Source organism: Mixophyes fleayi, chromosome 4 (assembly GCF_038048845.1).
Source record: "Mixophyes fleayi isolate aMixFle1 chromosome 4, aMixFle1.hap1, whole genome shotgun sequence".
NCBI classification, from domain to species: Eukaryota; Metazoa; Chordata; class Amphibia; order Anura; family Limnodynastidae; genus Mixophyes; species Mixophyes fleayi.
Window position 1 is genome coordinate 20,926,898 of NC_134405.1, and position 20,243 is coordinate 20,947,140.

The following is a 20,243-nucleotide window of genomic DNA, read 5'->3' on the forward strand; positions in this document are numbered from 1 at the left end:
TGGAGGAGGTATTGTGGCCCCGGTATCAAATTGGGTACCGGGGCCACCCCACTATGCAGTCCAGATACTTGTTTGGTGGAATTCTGACACGTGGAGGGTTTTTTAATTATATTGTGGCCTCGGTACCAAATTGTGTACCGGGGCCACCACACTACGCAGTCCAGATACTTGTTTGGTGGAATTCAGACCAGTTGAGGGTTTTATTATTATATTGTGTGGACCACTCTATCTATACCACACTACAACTGTCACTCACCGGACCGTGAGTGCCTCTTCCCGGACATTTAGGAACCGTGGCCGTCCACCATCCTGAGGGTCTGCGCATGCGCAGCCCTTTTCTATACTTCAGTGTATACCCCTTTAACTTAATTGGCAGATCAGGCAACCTCCCTATATTAAGCACCTGTGGTCACTACCACGTTGCCTGATCTTGGAGTCTCATTCCTCATGAGTCTCTGAAGGTGTTCCTGTACTACTCGTGTATTCAGCGCTGCTGATTCCTGTGGTTTCCAAACCACTTCTACCTCTGTGGTTCCATACCACTTCTACCATCAACTGTATCATCATTACTGTTTGCTCATTGCTATCCGCTGCCTCCGTGCACTCCAGCTTTTACCTCATTCACCTGCTTCTCATCAAGTCTGTTTGCTGAGTTCTATCCGCTGCCTCCGTGCACTACAGTCTCCTGCTTGCAACTTGCCTGTGTTCAACATCGTGACTGCCAGCTGATTACTATCCGCTGCCTCTGTGCACTACAGTCTCCTGCTTGCAACTCGCCTGTGTTCAACATCGTGACTGCCAGCTGACTACTATCCGCTGCCTCTGTGCACTACAGTCTCCTGCTTGCAACTCGCCTGTGTTCAACATCGTGACTGCCAGCTGATTACTACCCGCTGCCTCCGTGCACTACACTCTCATCTCATCTTTGCTGTGACTTCCTCGAGACTGCCGCTTTTCATTACCATCTGCTACACTTCGTGATCTACAGCTCCTGCCCTGCGCTGCACTCCTGTTTCCCATCGCTGTTGGTTCCTGTGGTTGCTACTGGTTACCTCCGTGTGCCGCTGAGTCCTGCCGCTGTGGTCAGCGCTATCGTCCATCTCCTGCTGATCCACTCTCCACGCCTTCACGTGTTCCACTGGCCTCTACCCTCCTGTCAGCATTGGATTTGTATCTCTTCTACTACCCTCTGCTGGATCATCTCCATTCTCCTGGGTTTCCTATGAGTCCAGTTCCACGTGTTGCTGGCTCCTGTGGATTCGTGTCCCTGTCGGTCTACTCACCTGTGCGCTGCACCTGCTAGACCGCTGCTTCTCCTATCCAGGGACTTCCTATCCAGTCGGTCTCCAGCCGCTCAGGTACCGCTGCAATCCCATCTGACTGCTACTGCTGAACCACGGTATGCATACTTCTCATTGACTGTGCTGTGTATTGCATATCTTGCTGGACTGTGTTTGGTTCTCTCTGGAGTCTGCTATCCGCTGAGTCTATTGCCATCATTGACTGTGTTATCATTGTGCTGGACTACTTCAAGAGACTTTCTAGATTGCAGACCTGATCAGTCATTTACATATATATATACCTATATTGTGCATATTACTGTGGATCGTGTATAAGGTGCCTGTGTATATCCTGTGTTGCAGTCTTCCCCCGTGCACCTCCTCACATATATATGCAGTGGTACAACTTGCTGATGTCAGACCACTGATCCCTGTTTCCGGTATCACCTGTTCCATTATCCTCTCACATAGCAGTGGTACAACTTGCTACCGCAGACCACTGACTACCTGGATACCTCCATTTGGATTCCATTCCTTCACTCAGACAGCGGTACAACTTGCTACCCGCAGACCGCTGACTCTCATCACCTCCTTGTTTCTGTTGGACATTCCTCCTCACTATAGCAGTGGTACAACTTGCTATCGCAGACCACTGACTACCTTCACGTGTCCTTGTCCATACAGTTCCTTGTGTATCATTACCTCATTATTACCAGTGTTGCTAGTCATAGACTTTCCTGAGCATCTCATCAGCCATCATTTCATGTTCCGTGATCACCCAGCTACCAGAGTACCCTATTGCCATCTACATTGCTCTGGTAAGCCTACCATCTGGTGATTCCTGGGTAAAGACTCCTAGTGCCCGTGACAGTAAGATCAGGCCATGACAGACCCAGATGTGGAACCTACCGCCAAAGAGATGCTGCAACATCTGGTTAGCCGTGTGGAGCAACAGGATGCCCGCCAACAGCTGTTACTTCAGTGTTATCAGTCATTAACCTCCCAAGGAACATCTGGACAGACTGTGACAGTTACTACTGAAGCTCCTGTGCTTTCCTCCGTTTCCCCATTGCCATCCCAGGTGTCTATAGCTTCCACACTTCACCTGCCTACTCCGTCAAAGTACGATGGAGACCCCAAAACTTGTAGGGGTTTCCTTAACCAATGTTCAGTCCATTTTGAGCTCCAACCTCAAAATTTTTCTACCCATCGTTCCAGAGTGGCCTATCTTATCTCTTTGTTTTCAGGACAAGCCCTGGCTTGGGCCTCCCCTCTGTGGGAGAGGAACGATCCAATATTACAAGATAGTGCCAAATTCATTTCTACATTCCGAAGTGTGTTCGATGAACCAGGTCGTGTGACCTCCGCTGCTTCCAGCATCCTCCGTCTGCGACAAGGATCTCATACTGTAGGCCAGTACGTCATTCAATTTAGGATCTTAGCCTCTGAACTTCAGTGGAACACTGAAGCCCTAGTTGCCGCCTTCTGGCAGGGGCTTTCCGATAGAATTAAAGATGCACTGACTACCCAAGAGCTTCCTTCGTCACTTGAAGATTTGATCTCTCTATGCCATCGTGTTGATATGAGATTTCGTGAAAGAGAGGCTGAGAAAACGACTTCTGCTAAAGCACCTTTTCGCTCTAACCCTCAATTTCGTCCAGTGTCACCCGCTGTGATTCCCATGGAGATTGGACGTTCCAAGTTATCTTCTGAGGAGAGGAAACGAAGAGTCAAGAATAGACTCTGTATCTATTGTGCTGATTCCACTCATGTCCTCAGCTCCTGCCCTAAGAGATCGGGAAATGCCAGGCCCTAACTAGTTCTGGAGAGGTGAAGTTAGGGTCCCTGGAGTCCTCTCCATCGTCTCTGAAATCTAAAGTCTGCGCTTTTGATGTGACTATTTCCTTTGCTACCAAGACCTTTGAGTCACAGGCATTGATTGATTCCGGAGCAGCAGGAAATTTTATTTCCAAATCGTTAGTTAATCAATGGTCTCTACCAATGATTACCTTAAAAACTCCCATTACTGTGACGGCTATCGATGGATCACGTCTCATCAACGGTCTCATCACCCAGAGTACGTCTCCAGTAACCCTTCAGATTGGTGCTCTGCATCATGAAGAGATATCGTTTTTAATTCTTCCTGTTACGACAAGTCCGATTGTCCTAGGCCTTCCATGGCTTCAGTGTCACTCTCCCCAGATTGACTGGCGCACCCCTCAAGTCACGTCTTGGGGGCCTGAATGTCACCATCATTGCCTTTCCCAAGTCATTCCTCTCAAGGTACAGCAAGCTTCCATTTCAGCTATTTCACCGGGACTCCCTCCTCAATATGCTTCATTTACCGATGTTTTTGATAAAGCTCAGTCTGAACGTCTTCCTCCTCATCGTTCTTGGGATTGTCCGATTGATCTTCTTCCTGGCAAGACTCCTCCCAGAGGCCGGGTCTATCCACTCTCGTTACCTGAAACTCAAGCTACATCTGAATATATACGGGAGAACCTCCAGCGTGGGTTCATTCGACCTTCCACCTCGCCCGCTGGAGCTGGGTTCTTCTTTGTCAAAAAGAAGGATGGATCATTACGCCCTTGTATAGATTTTCGTGGACTCAATGCCATTACTATCAAGAACCGGTATCCCATTCCGTTGATCACTGAGCTATTTGACCGCATCAAGGGAGCCCGTATTTTTACTAAGTTGGATCTTCGTGGTGCTTACAATTTAATCAGAATCCGTTCCGGTGACGAATGGAAGACGGCGTTTAACACCAGAGACGGGCATTACGAATATCTGGTAATGCCTTTCGGGCTATGTAATGCCCCCGCTGTTTTTCAGGGCTTCATTAATGAGATTTTTCGGGACTTATTATATGTATGTGTCGTCGTCTACCTGGACGACATATTGATTTTTTCACAGGACCTGCCTTCTCACCACCAACATGTGGCAGAAGTCCTCTCCAGGCTACAGAAAAATTCATTGTTCTGTAAATTAGAAAAATGTTCATTCGAATTACCCCAGATTCCATTCTTGGGGTATATTGTTTCCGGAGTTGGTCTGAAGATGGATCCTGACAAAGTAAATGCTGTACTACATTGGCCCCAGCCAACTACTCTTCGTGCCATCCAGCGTTTTTTAGGTTTTGCCAATTACTATAGACGCTTCATTCAAGATTTTTCTTCCATTGCATCTCCTATTGTGGCCCTGACTCGTAAAGGGGCTAATCCTAAGCAATGGTCTACTGAGGCTATTCAAGCCTTTCAAACATTAAAAGAGTCCTTCTCTTCGGCTCCAATCCTTCGTCAGCCTGATGTGACACTCCCTTTTTTCCTAGAAGTAGATGCCTCTAATGTGGGCTTAGGAGCTATTCTCTCCCAACGCTCGGAACAGCAAAAATTCCACCCTTGTGCCTTCTATTCTCGGGGTCTCCTACCCGCAGAGAAGAATTATACCATCGGAGACAAGGAATTACTGGCTATCAAAGCCGCATTAGAGGAATGGAGATACTTGTTGGAGGGAGCTCGCCATCCGGTGACGATCTTCACGGATCATAAGAACTTGTCATATCTCCAGTCTGCCCAATGCTTGAACCCTCGTCAAGCAAGATGGTCTCTTTTCTTTTCCCGTTTTGAATTAATAATTACCTTCAAACCAGCTGCCAAGAACAAAAAAGCTGATGCCTTATCTAGAGCCTTTGCTACGTCCTCTGATATAGAAGAGGTTTCCAACCATACCATTCTAGACCCCAAATGTATCTCACTGGCTGCTTCATCCACCAAAACGCTACCATTTGGGAAGACCCTCGTGCCTTCTACTCTAAGGAGGAAAATCCTTTCGTGGTTCCATGCCTCTCGTTTTTCTGGACACGCCGGTGAACACAAGACTTTTGAGATCCTCTCTCGAAGTTACTGGTGGCCTTCAATGAGGAGAGACGTCAAAGAGTTCATTGCTTCCTGTGAATTATGTTCGCAATTCAAATCCTCCCGCAGAACCCCAGCAGGGTTGCTGCGACCACTACCCATTCCGTCCAAACCATGGACCCATATTAGTATGGATTTCGTTACTGACTTACCACCTAGTAAGAACCATAACACTATTTGGGTGGTAGTGGACAGATTTTCGAAGATGGCTCATTTCATCCCTCTGTCTGGTTTGCCTTCCTCGTCTATCCTGGCTGAACATTTCATTAAAGAGATCTTCCGTATCCATGGATGTCCATCTGAGATTGTGTCTGATAGAGGAGTACAATTCGTGTCCAGATTCTGGCGAGCCCTTTGTAAAACCTTGGGCATACGATTAGCACTCTCATCTTCTTACCATCCACAATCCAATGGACAAACCGAACGTGTCAATCAAGATCTTGAGACTTTTATAAGGATATTTTCATCAGCCAATCAAGACAACTGGGTAGAGTTACTCCCTTGGGCTGAGTTCGCCCATAACAACATGTACCATGAGTCATCATCCAAAACTCCATTCTTTGTGGTTTACGGTCACCATCCGTCTTTTCCGGAATTTCCTGCCCTCCCGCCCACCCAAGTTCCTGCGGTGGAGACTGTTTGTCAGACCTTTAAAAATATCTGGTCTCAGGTTAGAACCTGTTTAAAGAAGACATCTGTCAAATATAAATCTTTCGCTGATAAGAAGAGGCGGGCTATTCCACCACTAAAAATTGGAGATCGTGTCTGGTTATCCACAAAAAATATTCGTTTGAAGGTTCCATCCATGAAATTCGCCCCTCGTTTTATTGGTCCATATAGGATCATTCAAGTTATCAATCCAGTATGTGTGAAACTCCTTCTTCCTAAGAGTCTTCGGATTTCTAATGCCTTCCATGTATCTTTGCTCAAACCTCTTATTATCAACCGTTTTTCAACTCCTCCCTCAGCTCCGCAACCAGTTCAAGTCCATCAGGAGGAGGATTTTGAGATTACCGAGGTACTAGATGCAAAAATTTCGCGAGGAGTCCTCCACTTCCTCGTTCATTGGAAGGGCTTTGGTCCTGAGGAGCGCTCTTGGATCAAAGCTGAAGATCTTAATGCTCCTGCCCTTTTGAAGAAGTTTTACTCCAAAAATCCGGACAAGCCCGGTTCCAGGCGTTCTGTGCCCACCTTTAAAAGGGGGGGTACTGTCACTCACCGGACCGTGAGTGCCTCTTCCCGGACATTTAGGAACCGTGGCCGTCCACCATCCTGAGGGTCTGCGCATGCGCAGCCCTTTTCTATACTTCAGTGTATACCCCTTTAACTTAATTGGCAGATCAGGCAACCTCCCTATATTAAGCACCTGTGGTCACTACCACGTTGCCTGATCTTGGAGTCTCATTCCTCATGAATCTCTGAAGGTGTTCCTGTACTACTCGTGTATTCAGCGCTGCTGATTCCTGTGGTTTCCAAACCACTTCTACCTCTGTGGTTCCATACCACTTCTACCATCAACTGTATCATCATTACTGTTTGCTCATTGCTATCCGCTGCCTCCGTGCACTCCAGCTTTTACCTCATTCACCTGCTTCTCATCAAGTCTGTTTGCTGAGTTCTATCCGCTGCCTCCGTGCACTACAGTCTCCTGCTTGCAACTTGCCTGTGTTCAACATCGTGACTGCCAGCTGATTACTATCCGCTGCCTCTGTGCACTACAGTCTCCTGCTTGCAACTCGCCTGTGTTCAACATCGTGACTGCCAGCTGACTACTATCCGCTGCCTCTGTGCACTACAGTCTCCTGCTTGCAACTCGCCTGTGTTCAACATCGTGACTGCCAGCTGATTACTACCCGCTGCCTCCGTGCACTACACTCTCATCTCATCTTTGCTGTGACTTCCTCGAGACTGCCGCTTTTCATTACCATCTGCTACACTTCGTGATCTACAGCTCCTGCCCTGCGCTGCACTCCTGTTTCCCATCGCTGTTGGTTCCTGTGGTTGCTACTGGTTACCTCCGTGTGCCGCTGAGTCCTGCCGCTGTGGTCAGCGCTATCGTCCATCTCCTGCTGATCCACTCTCCACGCCTTCACGTGTTCCACTGGCCTCTACCCTCCTGTCAGCATTGGATTTGTATCTCTTCTACTACCCTCTGCTGGATCATCTCCATTCTCCTGGGTTTCCTATGAGTCCAGTTCCACGTGTTGCTGGCTCCTGTGGATTCGTGTCCCTGTCGGTCTACTCACCTGTGCGCTGCACCTGCTAGACCGCTGCTTCTCCTATCCAGGGACTTCCTATCCAGTCGGTCTCCAGCCGCTCAGGTACCGCTGCAATCCCATCTGACTGCTACTGCTGAACCACGGTATGCATACTTCTCATTGACTGTGCTGTGTATTGCATATCTTGCTGGACTGTGTTTGGTTCTCTCTGGAGTCTGCTATCCGCTGAGTCTATTGCCATCATTGACTGTGTTATCATTGTGCTGGACTACTTCAAGAGACTTTCTAGATTGCAGACCTGATCAGTCATTTACATATATATATACCTATATTGTGCATATTACTGTGGATCGTGTATAAGGTGCCTGTGTATATCCTGTGTTGCAGTCTTCCCCCGTGCACCTCCTCACATATATATGCAGTGGTACAACTTGCTGATGTCAGACCACTGATCCCTGTTTCCGGTATCACCTGTTCCATTATCCTCTCACATAGCAGTGGTACAACTTGCTACCGCAGACCACTGACTACCTGGATACCTCCATTTGGATTCCATTCCTTCACTCAGACAGCGGTACAACTTGCTACCCGCAGACCGCTGACTCTCATCACCTCCTTGTTTCTGTTGGACATTCCTCCTCACTATAGCAGTGGTACAACTTGCTATCGCAGACCACTGACTACCTTCACGTGTCCTTGTCCATACAGTTCCTTGTGTATCATTACCTCATTATTACCAGTGTTGCTAGTCATAGACTTTCCTGAGCATCTCATCAGCCATCATTTCATGTTCCGTGATCACCCAGCTACCAGAGTACCCTATTGCCATCTACATTGCTCTGGTAAGCCTACCATCTGGTGATTCCTGGGTAAAGACTCCTAGTGCCCGTGACAACAACTCTATACCACTCTATTTCATACTTTAATTCTATTTCATACTTTAATTCTATTTAATACTTTAATTCTATTTCATACTTTAATTCTATTTCATACTTTAATTCTATTACTAATTACCATAAAGAGGAACAAAATAAACCAATTTTACCAAAAGTATAATATGACTTAGACTTACAAACACTACACTTGAAAGATCGTGCCTTTAAATGAAAAAGTCAGTCTTCATTGCACGACTATGTGCAACAGGGACAGTTTTTTGGGTTTACAAAGTCAACGAATAACACTTCGACCCTGTCTGTCTTTAACATACTTGATGGGATCTCAATGACGAATTGTCTGTACCATGTTTGGAGGAGGTATTGTGGCCCCGGTATCAAATTGGGTACCGGGGCCACCCCACTGTGCAGTCCAGATACTTGTTTGGTGGAATTCTATCACGTGGAGGGTTTTTTAATTATATTGTGGCCTCGGTACCAAATTGTGTACCGGGGCCACCACACTACGCAGTCCAGATACTTGTTTGGTGGAATTCAGACCAGTTGAGGGTTTTATTATTATATTGTGTGGACCACTCTATCTATACCACACTACAACTCTATACCACTCTATTTCATACTTTAATTCTATTTCATACTTTAATTCTATTTAATACTTTAATTCTATTTCATACTTTAATTCTATTTCATACTTTAATTCTATTACTAATTACCATAAAGAGGAACAAAATAAACCAATTTTACCAAAAGTATAATATGACTTAGACTTACAAACACTACACTTGAAAGATCGTGCCTTTAAATGAAAAAGTCAGTCTTCATTGCACGACTATGTGCAACAGGGACAGTTTTTTGGGTTTACAAAGTCATGAATAACACTTCGACCCTGTCTGTCTTTAACATACTTGATGGGATCTCAATGACGAATTGTCTGTACCATGTTTGGAGGAGGTATTGCGGCCCCGGTACCAAATTGGGTACCGGGGCCACTCCACTATGCAGTCCAGATAGAGGTGTATCAGATATTAAACAACGTTGACTGTTGATGCCCAATTTTTTAATTATATTGTGGCCTCGGTACCAAATTGTGTACCGGGGCCACCACACTACGCAGTCCATACCCTTTTTTGGTGGAATTCTGACACGTGGAGGGTTTTTTAATTATATTGTGGCCTCGGTACCAAATTGTGTACCGGGGCCACCACACTACGCAGTCAAGATAGATAGATGCGTATCATAGATAAAGTACATTCAGTGGTGTGGGGCAAATTGAAAAATATTCAAAATGCACTGACATTATCAAAAACAAGAGGTTGTCACACGCTAAAACTCCAACATGTATATGATGGAGAGGATGGAGGAGCAGCCGTATGTGTAGTGTAATGCAGACCTGTTGAAGGTTTTTTATATATTTTATTGTGGTGCCCAGTGCCCACTCCTCTACGCAGTCCAGGTACATTTATTGGTGCGAATCATAAAAGTTCAGGGTTTTTAATATATATTGTGGTGACCCACTCCTCTGCGCAGTCCAGGTACATTTATTGGTGCGATTCATAAAAGTTCAGGGTTTTTAAGATATTGTGGTGACCCACTCCTCTACGCAGTCCAGGTACATTTATTGGTGCGAATCATAAAAGTTCAGGGTTTTTAATATATCTTGTGGTGACCCACTCCTATACGCAGTCCAGGTACATTTATTGGTGCGATTCATAAAAGTTCAGGGTTTTTAATAGATATTGTGGTGACCCACTCCTCTACGCAGTCCAGGTACATTTATTGGTGCGATTCATAAAAGTTCAGGGTTTTTAAGATATATTGTGGTGACCCACTCCTCTACGCAGTCCAGGTACATTTATTGGTGCGATTCATAAAAGTTCAGGGTTTTTAATAGATATTGTGGTGACCCACTCCTCTACGCAGTCCAGGTACATTTATTGGTGCGAATCATAAAAGTTCAGGGTTTTTAATATATATTGTGGTGACCCACTCCTCTACGCAGTCCAGGTACATTTATTGGTGCGATTCATAAAAGTTCAGGGTTTTTAATATATTGTGGTGACCCACTCCTCTACGCAGTCCAGGTACATTTATTGGTGCGATTCATAAAAGTTCAGGGTTTTTAAGATATATTGTGGTGACCCACTCCTCTACGCAGTCCAGGTACATTTATTGGTGCGATTCATAAAAGTTCAGGGTTTTTAAGATATATTGTGGTGACCCACTCCTCTACGCAGTCCAGGTACATTTATTGGTGCGAATCATAAAAGTTCAGGGTTTTTAATATATCTTGTGGTGACCCACTCCTATACGCAGTCCAGGTACATTTATTGGTGCGATTCATAAAAGTTCAGGGTTTTTAATAGATATTGTGGTGACCCACTCCTCTACGCAGTCCAGGTACATTTATTGGTGCGAATCATAAAAGTTCAGGGTTTTTAATATATCTTGTGGTGACCCACTCCTCTACGCAGTCCAGGTACATTTATTGGTGCGAATCATAAAAGTTCAGGGTTTTTAATATATATTGTGGTGACCCACTCCTCTACGCAGTCCAGAAAGATACCTTGTTGCAACGTTTTGGACTAATAACTATATTGTGAGGTGTTCAGAATACACTGTAAATTAGTGGAAATGCTTGTTATTGAATGTTATTGAGGTTAATAATAGCCTAGGAGTGAAAATAAGCCCAAAAACTTGATTTTTAAACTTTTTATGTTTTTTTCCAAAAAAATCCGAATCCAAAACCTTAAATCCGAACCGAGACCTTTCGTCAAGTGTTTTGCGAGACAAATCCGAACCCCAAAAATAACGAAAATCCGGATCCAAAACACAAAACACGAGACCTCAAAAGTCGCCGGTGCACATCCCTAGTAGTTACCATAAATGTAAAGTCATAGAAACATTGCTCCATCTAGTGATGTTTTATGTTTATAGGGGATTTCAACTTAAAAAACTAAATAACTTACCTTACCAATAACAGTACTTTGATAAGAGCCCTATATTTATATTTAGGACCTAACATTTACATATTGCTACTGAGCTATCTCTGCAGCAAGATGGAACATTACATATGTCTGTGCTGGATTTCTGCTGTTTTGGCAATAGCTGAGAAGTGCTGAAAGTGATCAGCTGAGGTATCAGTTATATATAAGTGCTGCAACTCTTATATATACAGCCAGTGGAGGGGATCTCAGAGTAGGAACCTCCACCAAATAAATATTATTTGCAAATTCAGACTTGTAAGGCTATAGTAGGCTCTATATTTACATGTTAAGCTAGCAATGGCCTTCTTGATGCAGAATTTCCATCACTGCTTTGTAACAGTATTTTTGCTATGTACCTATATTTGTGTATTCCTGTGTATGACTAAATGCTTTATTGTTCAAGACTTAAGTTTATTTTTGTAACCTTGTTTTATTAAAAAAAAATCATTAAAGTACATTTTTTCTCTATTTTCCTATAAACTGTACATATTACTACAGTTGAGTCTTTCATGGTAAGCTTTGTGACTATTGAGGATGGATACACCATGTCAAAGAACAATATTTATCATATTAACAGGTAGGTTTGACAGTAGAGGGACATACCAGGCCATGAACACCTGCTTCTTGGTCTCCTGACAATTAATAAATATTGCTATTCACTAAAGGGATTGACCCTCCACTTTAAGTGTTCTTTCCTTGTTTTCTCATCACAGCTGAGACATTACATACAGAATGTCCATGTGAAACTGAGCAATGGAAGAGAGGTCTTCTTTGATAAGAATGGAGATGTTCCAGCATTGTATAATATTGTTAACTGGCAGCTTGGAGTTGATGTGAAAATGAAGCATGTCAAAGTGGAAAGCTATGATACAGCATTCACCAATAGGAACATCTTTACAATTAATAGCTGTGCCATAATATGGCCTTCAGGAAATAGCCAGGTACAGTATAACATGACTAAAATTCTACACTTTCACTTGTGTCATGTTCTTATTGTTTGCTCTTCGTCTTCAATAAGGTTCCAACATCCATTTGCAGTCAGAGTTGTCTTTCGGGTTTCAGAAAAGTTGTTAGAAGAGGAGAACCTGCCTGTTGCTTCCAGTGTGTTCCATGTTCTCAAGGTGAAATCTCTTAATCAAACAAGTAAGTAAATAAATGTACCTCAATCTTTTGTAAGAGAAATATATATTTTTTCTGATTATCTTATTTGTAATTTATAAAGCACCACCATATAATGCAGCGCTGCAACATTACTATGAGATGTACCAATGATACATATCAGTAAAATTGAAAACAGAGTATAGAGGGCTTGCTCTTGAAGATTAACAAGCTCATGGTAAACTACTGTAGAATTAAGACACAAGGGACTGCGAAATAGATTGGTTGATGGAAAGTTTTATGACTGCAGAGAGAATTTGATGTAAGTATCACGTTAAAGGCACGTTTTTCGGGTCCTTATCGATTTGCCTGATTTAGCTCTGCCTACCACAGTGGCGTGGAGTCTAACAATATTTACCAGGGACGGACCGCTGCAAGGAGGTTTGGTCTTAGATGCTTCAGCCCCCCAGGTCGCGGTTCTCTGGGTGGGCGCCAAGTGAGACCGGATGGAGATGGAGAAGGAGTTGAGTAGAGAAGGTACTGGTTCTGGATGACCAGAGCTTCATTAGCTGTGAAGCTATAAAGTCTTGGATCTGGCTATGACTGGTATTACAGGTAAAGGATGTCTGGATAAGCAGATATATGTGGGAAGAATGCAGACACTAGGTTCCAGGTAAGACAGGTGGCTGCATGTACATGTTGTCAGGATAGCCAGGTTAAGTTGAGAAGCTGAAGATGCTGGTTTTCCTAGTATGACAGATGACTGCAGGTACAATGTGCCTGGAAAGCTAGGTTTAGCTTGGAAGCTGGAAATATTGGTTTTCCTAGTATGATGGATGACTGCAGGTAGAAGGTGTCTGAATAGGCAAGTTAACTGGGATGCTGGAGATGCTGGTATTCCTAGTATGACAGTTATCTTCAGGGAGCCAAATAATTCTCAACTGATTAGACTGAAAGACAAGAAGATCTGGCAATTTGGGAAAGGCACAGGTGCCTTAAATAACTGGGAGAGGTAAGTGGGAGGGATAATTAACCAATCCAAGTTAATGGACATGGTGTCTCAGTGCCGGGAGAAGCGATGGTGACCCCCAAGCGTACCGGATCCTGGCAGGCTGGTTTGCAGGTTCGGTACGTGACAGCTACCATAAAAAGTTGATTTGCCAAATACCTTAACAAGTTTGAGAAACTGGAGGGTAGAGAGAGGATCTGGGTAGCTGGCCAACAGAACATACTTACATGAGTCATAGTAAAAACTCCAACACAACATGGGAGACAAGAGTAAAATGAATGATCGCTCAGAAAATACACTTAATGGTCAGAAATGTAGAAGGTAAAACTCAGGAAGACTCAGGGTCCTTGAGATTATAGATGTTCAAAGAAAAGAAAGCCTGAAAGCTCATCAGTGATTGCTGAAAGTCATATTAGTGAAGTGATGAAGGGCACAAATCAGATCGTAGAAGGTCAAGTACAGCAGATGATTTTTCTAAACTAGTACCGCTTGGCAAATTCATCAGTCAGACAGATGATGGAAGAAAGAAAGGATTTGGAAAGTGAGATGGGCTTCTTGTAAATAACATTATTAAAACTGTCAGCCTTTATTTAAAAATAGTGGCAATGTGTGTGATAGCCTTAGAACGAAGTTCACAAAGGGTGGAGAATATAGTTAAAGGTAGAGAAAAGGAGCTTGGCTTTTATGGAGAGTGGATTAACAAGAGAAGTAACTCAGGTTTGATTGACTTCATAGAGGATTCATAATTGTGATGGGCAGACTTCAAACTAACAAAATGTGGGACAAATTGTGATTCACACCAGTGACACACTCAACAGTATGAGAGCTCAATGGAAGGCTCCTAGTTGTCTGTATGGCTGGGCTGTAAAAAAGGTGAGTATATAATAACAAACAAGTTTTCAACACAGTGAATGTGGGAGATGGTACACAAATATCAAGGGAGAAGAGTCAAGAGTTTGGAGGAAGAAGAAGTGATGGGATTTGTAATATGAATGTTCAAATCACTAAGCATGTAGAAGTACCAAGTGGAAAGAAGTGAGAAACACATATTAAAAAATGTCAAGAAAGCATGGATGACTAGGAGGGAAGTAAATGAAAGATTTAGGTCATAGGAGTTAAATAGAGAGTGTGTCATAAGTGGAAAAGGAGATAAATGATTGGAGCTGTGGAACTTGGTATGTGAAATATAGAGACACAAGAATGTCTACTGCACCTCCATGAATGTCACTTTGTCTAGGCATGAGGCAGACATGGATTAGGGCAACAGAAGAAACCAAAAGCAGAATCTAAGATTAATGTTTCAATAAGAAAAATAAAAAAGTAAGAGACTCTACAGTGGTAGAGTAAGTGGTAGTGATAGAGATAACTTTGTATAATAATGCACAGGTTATCCATATGGCTTTGAAGAATAGCATTCCTGCTTTGGAAAGTAGAGGGACAAAAAAGTATTTTTTTATAATTGAGGCTATTGGACTAGAGAGGGGGCATCAGATCTGGAAGCAGATGAGTATTCATTGGTACCATAAGATGGGTTTATTAAGGTTTCACCCACATAAGGTGATGGAAGAAGAGACAGAGAAATCAGATAAGATTGTGGTCTATAGGGAGAAAAGTTTTTGAAGTAGTGAAATAAGTGGTAAGGAGAATACTGGAGAATCATAAACCACTAGTACCACTTCATGAGGTCATCACTTAACAGGAACATGATATGTTCCACAGTACTCAATGCACATTATTCCTTTGCCCACAGGTTTTTAATCATGGTAGTAATAGTTTATAAATCGCAATATTGTTGATGCCTGGGCAGAGCAAGGAAGGAGGTAGCTGAAAGCCACAAGGGTTACAGTATAGGTCCAAAATACAGGCCAAAGGTCAGGGCAGGCTGATTGCAAGACATAATTGAAATAAAGGCTGCAGTCACAGCTGGAAGATTCCTATGCAAATATCCACTTAACTGGCTTAAGTTCAAGGCAGGAAGTGGTTAATGCAAATCCAGACACAACTGATCAACAGGAAGATGTTTTTATTACCAGTGTGGCCAATAAGCACTGGCCAGCCTAATTAGCTACATAAGTGCAGCAGATTCATCAGAACAAAATGCTAGATAGCTGCTGCTGTCTAACAAATGGGTAGAGGCCGGCAATATGAAACAAAAATCCTGGCTGCCATTGCTGGGAAACCATAAGTTCTCTGTGCTGTCTTATTAGTTACAGAATGCTGGTTGTTGCTCATCACCCACTGCCAAAATTAAACATTAAGCAACAGTTGTAGTTGATGAGTGATTTGAATAATTAAAGCAAGGAGTGAGAGTAGGGATGAAGGAGAGCTAGGACATTTAGATGGATTCTTGTTTTTGTGATGATTGTCTAAAATGTCCTTGAAACATGTGGCGAAATCCCCAGAGAGACAGATGCATACCAAAGACTACGGAATACCTCTCCTATGAGGATGTATTGGGAGTCACATTGGCTACTGCCAGTGCCATCTCTGCCATCATTCCAGCTTCTGTTTTGTGTCTCTTCTTCAGTAAGGGGACCACTCCCATCGTGAGAGCTAACAACTATACCCTAAGTTGCCTTCTGCTGGTGTCTCTTTCTTTGTGTTTCCTATGTTCCTTAGTATTTATTGGTTATCCACATCCAGAGAAATGCCTTATGAGACAGGTTGCCTTTGGCATGGTTTTTTCCCTGTGCATTTCCTGCATTTTGGCTAAAACTATTATGGTGATTTTTGCATTCATGGCCACCAAGCCAGGCAGCAGTTTGAGGAAATGGACAACACCTCAAGTGTCTTACATGATAGTATCTTTCTGCTCACTCATACAATTCATCTTATGTCTATTATGGATGTCTTTTGCTCCCCCATTCCCAGAAAACAATATCCAAACACAGCCAGGAATTATTATAGTCGAGTGTAATGAAAACTCACCAACGGCTTTCTGGTGCATGCTGGGATATCTTAGTTTTCTAGCAGCCGCCAGTTTTATTGTTGCCTTCCTAGCTCGACGTCTTCCTGACAGCTTCAATGAGGCCAAATTCATCACATTCAGCATGCTGGCCTTACTCAGTGTCTGGGTGTCCTTCATCCCAGCCTCTCTCAGTGCTCATGGAAAATATACCGTAGCAATGGAAATATTTGCAATATTGGCCTCCAGCTGGGCCCTAGTGATCTGTATGTTTCTGCCTAAATGCTTTATCATATTGTTCAGACCAAACAAGAACTCCAGAGAGCATCTTAAAATGGGAAAGAGTTAGACATAGGGGATAAAACAATTCTGAATTGACGTAATCAATAAATGTTGTACCTGAATTGAATAAAGAAACTTTGCCCTTGTAAATATGTTTCTAATTTGGATTCTATTGTCTTTTATGTGATAAAAATAAAGGACCTGAGTCAATAAGGCAAGTAGCTGTTTGTTTTGAGAGTATATCCGGAAAATCCGCATGCGCAGGGCTGGGACATACGCCGGTCATGAGGCCCAGGACACTGAGTATGTGGAAGCAAAGAATACTTACTACAGTCTACGATTTTTGCGAGTGACTGGGGCGGGAGAGGGGCATTTGGCCACAGCCAAATTGCAATGAGGACGTTCCTCTACAGCAAAGTCCAAGTAATTTTTAGGCGCATGCGGGTTTCCAGGTGTAAAGTCTGTACCTGCTAGGGGTCTAGTTTAAATTCCATTTGTCAATCATAAACTAGCACAACTGCACACCGTACGTTATGTATTGGGATTGGGAACTTTGCTTCCTTACCTGTATGCTCTCCACACATTAAACACTGCCCATTAGAGGATTCTTATTATGGTACCATTTTGGCTAAGTAGAATTTTCACATATCTAATGTGCTGCGTTGGATTAACTAGGTATTTCTTTTCTTCCAGCACTACATATGAGTTTTTTTTGTTAATGTGTATACCGTAGTAATGTGCCACATTGTCAATCTTTATTGTTTTTCAATGTTATGTGCCTGTTTAATAGGACTTCATTTTTTTTCTTTGCTGTTGATTTTACTCCTTACAGTTCCTCCAAGTTTTCCCAATGCATTTATATTTTGGTCTTCCTTATTTTTATTATTTTTTCATTTTTATTTTGTTTTACAGTTAGATAATGAGACTCGCAAGCCCACTTGCAGGTGTAAGTATATTTGCAATCTTTAATGTTCAAACAGCTGCAAAAGTTTGCAAGCCATGAGGTATGTGATTTTTTGAGACCTTTGTCCTTCTTTCTCACATGTAGTGTTTCTCTGAAATGGCTGTGGCCCAGGTGGCAGAACAGGAGGGCAACAGCCGTCAACCCCTTCAAAATCAGCAACTGGTCCATCATCAACAGCCCAGGGTTTCTTCAGGCCATGTGTCAGCCTCTTTGGGATATTTTATGCTGAGTTGGACCGTGGCTATCGGCTCCTGCCTCATGTCATCATGGACACCCTGCAGAGTGACCTAGCGTCAATGAGAAACATCGCAACAGCAATACTAGCATTGCACAGTATTACAGTATTACGCCACTGGGTTTTTCGAGACCATAGTGGGACTGGCAGCAGGTATGTCCCAGAAGTCTTTCATTCAGGTGCTGAAGACTGTCCTGCGCATGTTTTTGTCATGGCTCAAGCAATTCATCCATCTGCCACTCGATGATCCCTTGTGCCAATAAGGCAGCAGTTTGCCACCATAACGGGCTTTCCGCACGTCATAGGGGCAGTAGATGGAACACATGTAGCTCTGGTCCCATTGGATGGCTATACTTCAATTTATTGGAATCGGAAGTATTTCCACTTAACAAATGTCCAGTCTATATGTAATCCCTCTCTCCTCATTTGAGGCCTGGTAGCTGTGTGGCCAGGTAGTACATATAGCTTCTTTGCCTTCTGGCAATGAGGGATGTGGCAAAGATTGCAACAGAGGCAAGAGGGTGCAAGGAGATATGGTGACTCGTGGCTATTAGGCACTGTTTCCAATTTTAATATTTTTTTATAATTTAGCGTTTTTGCTCAGAAAACCCTTGCTAAATGCTGTACTTCGAACTAGAAGCCAGACCATAATTTGTTAATTAGTACATCATTGGTAATATATTGCATGTAATAAAGGTAGTTTTTATGGAGTTAATTTTTTTTCTTAAGGATACTGGCAGATTAGCATGGAGCAGTCAAATATGTTTCTCCTTTATTTTTAAGTGTGATGTTTCCCTACATATACCATATGGCCAGCTTACCCAAAACATCTGTCTCCATGTTTCAAAAGGACCTCCCCTTTTTGTTTTATCAGTTGCTCCTCTTTGTTTCTCTGTATGATTCAGGTCACTATCTTTACATAGCAAATATGGCACCATTTGTAATCCAACATGTTATGTTAACATCTTTGTTTTTTTGGACTAGTAGTTTGTTATTAATATTTTGCTGTTTGTCTTTCTTGTCACTCTTTATAGGGGACAAGTACCCTTTTTGTCCTTGGCTCCACACTCCTATTTAAACCTACACAGACAGAAAAGGAAGTCATATACCACTTTGTGCATACAGCCACTATATCGGTTGTAGAGCAGGCATTTGGCCTTTTAAAGGCCATAGTCCACTGTCTCAACTGGTCTGGTGGTTCTCTTATGTATGCGCCGTGGACCGTATGTGATATCATTGCTCTGTGTGTGGTGTTCCATAACATCACTATTTTCTGGTGATTCAGCCAGATTTAAAGAATATGTACTGACCACCTACTTTGCCTTTAAGTAATTATTGGCTTTTATAAAGAAAAAATGACAAACATAAATGTAAAGTATATAAACAAATTTTCAATTATTTATAATGTTTAACAAAATAAAATGGAAACATAATGGCCACGTGCCCTCATTCAGGTGAAAACGAAAATTATTTGGATTTCTGTTGCCCCTTCTCCCTTGTTGGCAATTTATGAGGTGGTTTGGGATGCATCTGGCTTCTGGTTACCCGTGATGTTGAAGGCAACAGTGTGGAAAAAGCAGAGGCCAGTGGACCAGCATAGAGTGGGGTGCCGGGGGGAAGCAGATAGGACTGAGATGGCAGGAGGGGAAGAGAAGGCAGGGTGGGGGGCAGAGATATCAGAGATGGCAGGGGGCAGTGATGGCAGATGGGACAGGGTTAGTTTGGTTGTAAGTATTGTATTGTGATATATGGCCTGATTTCTAAAATAGGGGTTTGTGATAAATTTTGTTGGTATTGAAATTGATGTCTGGGAAACCAATTTATTTGGCCTGGAGAAGGGAGTTGGGCTGTATTCTAAAACTAGTGAGGGTTAGGATGTTGCATTTATGTAGGAATTTGTGGCAGAGATTCCATACGCTTTTGATAGCATTCACGCACTGATTCCTGGCTACTGACTTAAGCTTCCTCTTCCATCTGATCCTCTTCAATATCATGGGCTTCCTCCACCCGGTCATCCTCTAAAGTATCCGCCTAGAATAAGAAATATCAAATAAAAAAATTAGTCACAAACATAAAACTATTAACATCATCTTAAACTATGAGTCACTGTGTGGTAACAAATTACTCAGATATTTGTGTGTGTGTGTGTCTGTGTGTGAAGTGAAAAAGTTAGCTTGTATACATCTTACTGTATCCATCAGCATATACATGACTTGTGTTTTTGTTTCTTTGGGCCAAAATAATGTACTTTACTTAAAGCTGTATTCCCTAAAAATGTAACAGGTGGTGTTAGCGTCTCCAAGAAGGGTGGGAGTCAATGCAGCCCACCCATTGCACTATCTTGCCATCAATACAGGCCAATGCCATGCCCTCAAGGAGACTGAGGTCAGAAAGAACTGGAGGACCACTGCCTGTCGCATGAGCCTGCCTGCAGTGGTCCCTCAACTTGTCCTTTAG

General features: G+C 43.0%; 1 pseudogene; it reads left to right on the top strand.

The window, feature by feature from the left end:
* The first annotated feature begins 15,739 nt into the window (after positions 1-15,739).
* On the top strand, positions 15,740-16,654 carry LOC142150529 (vomeronasal type-2 receptor 26-like; annotated as a pseudogene).
* Positions 16,655-20,243: the final 3,589 nt, after the last annotated feature.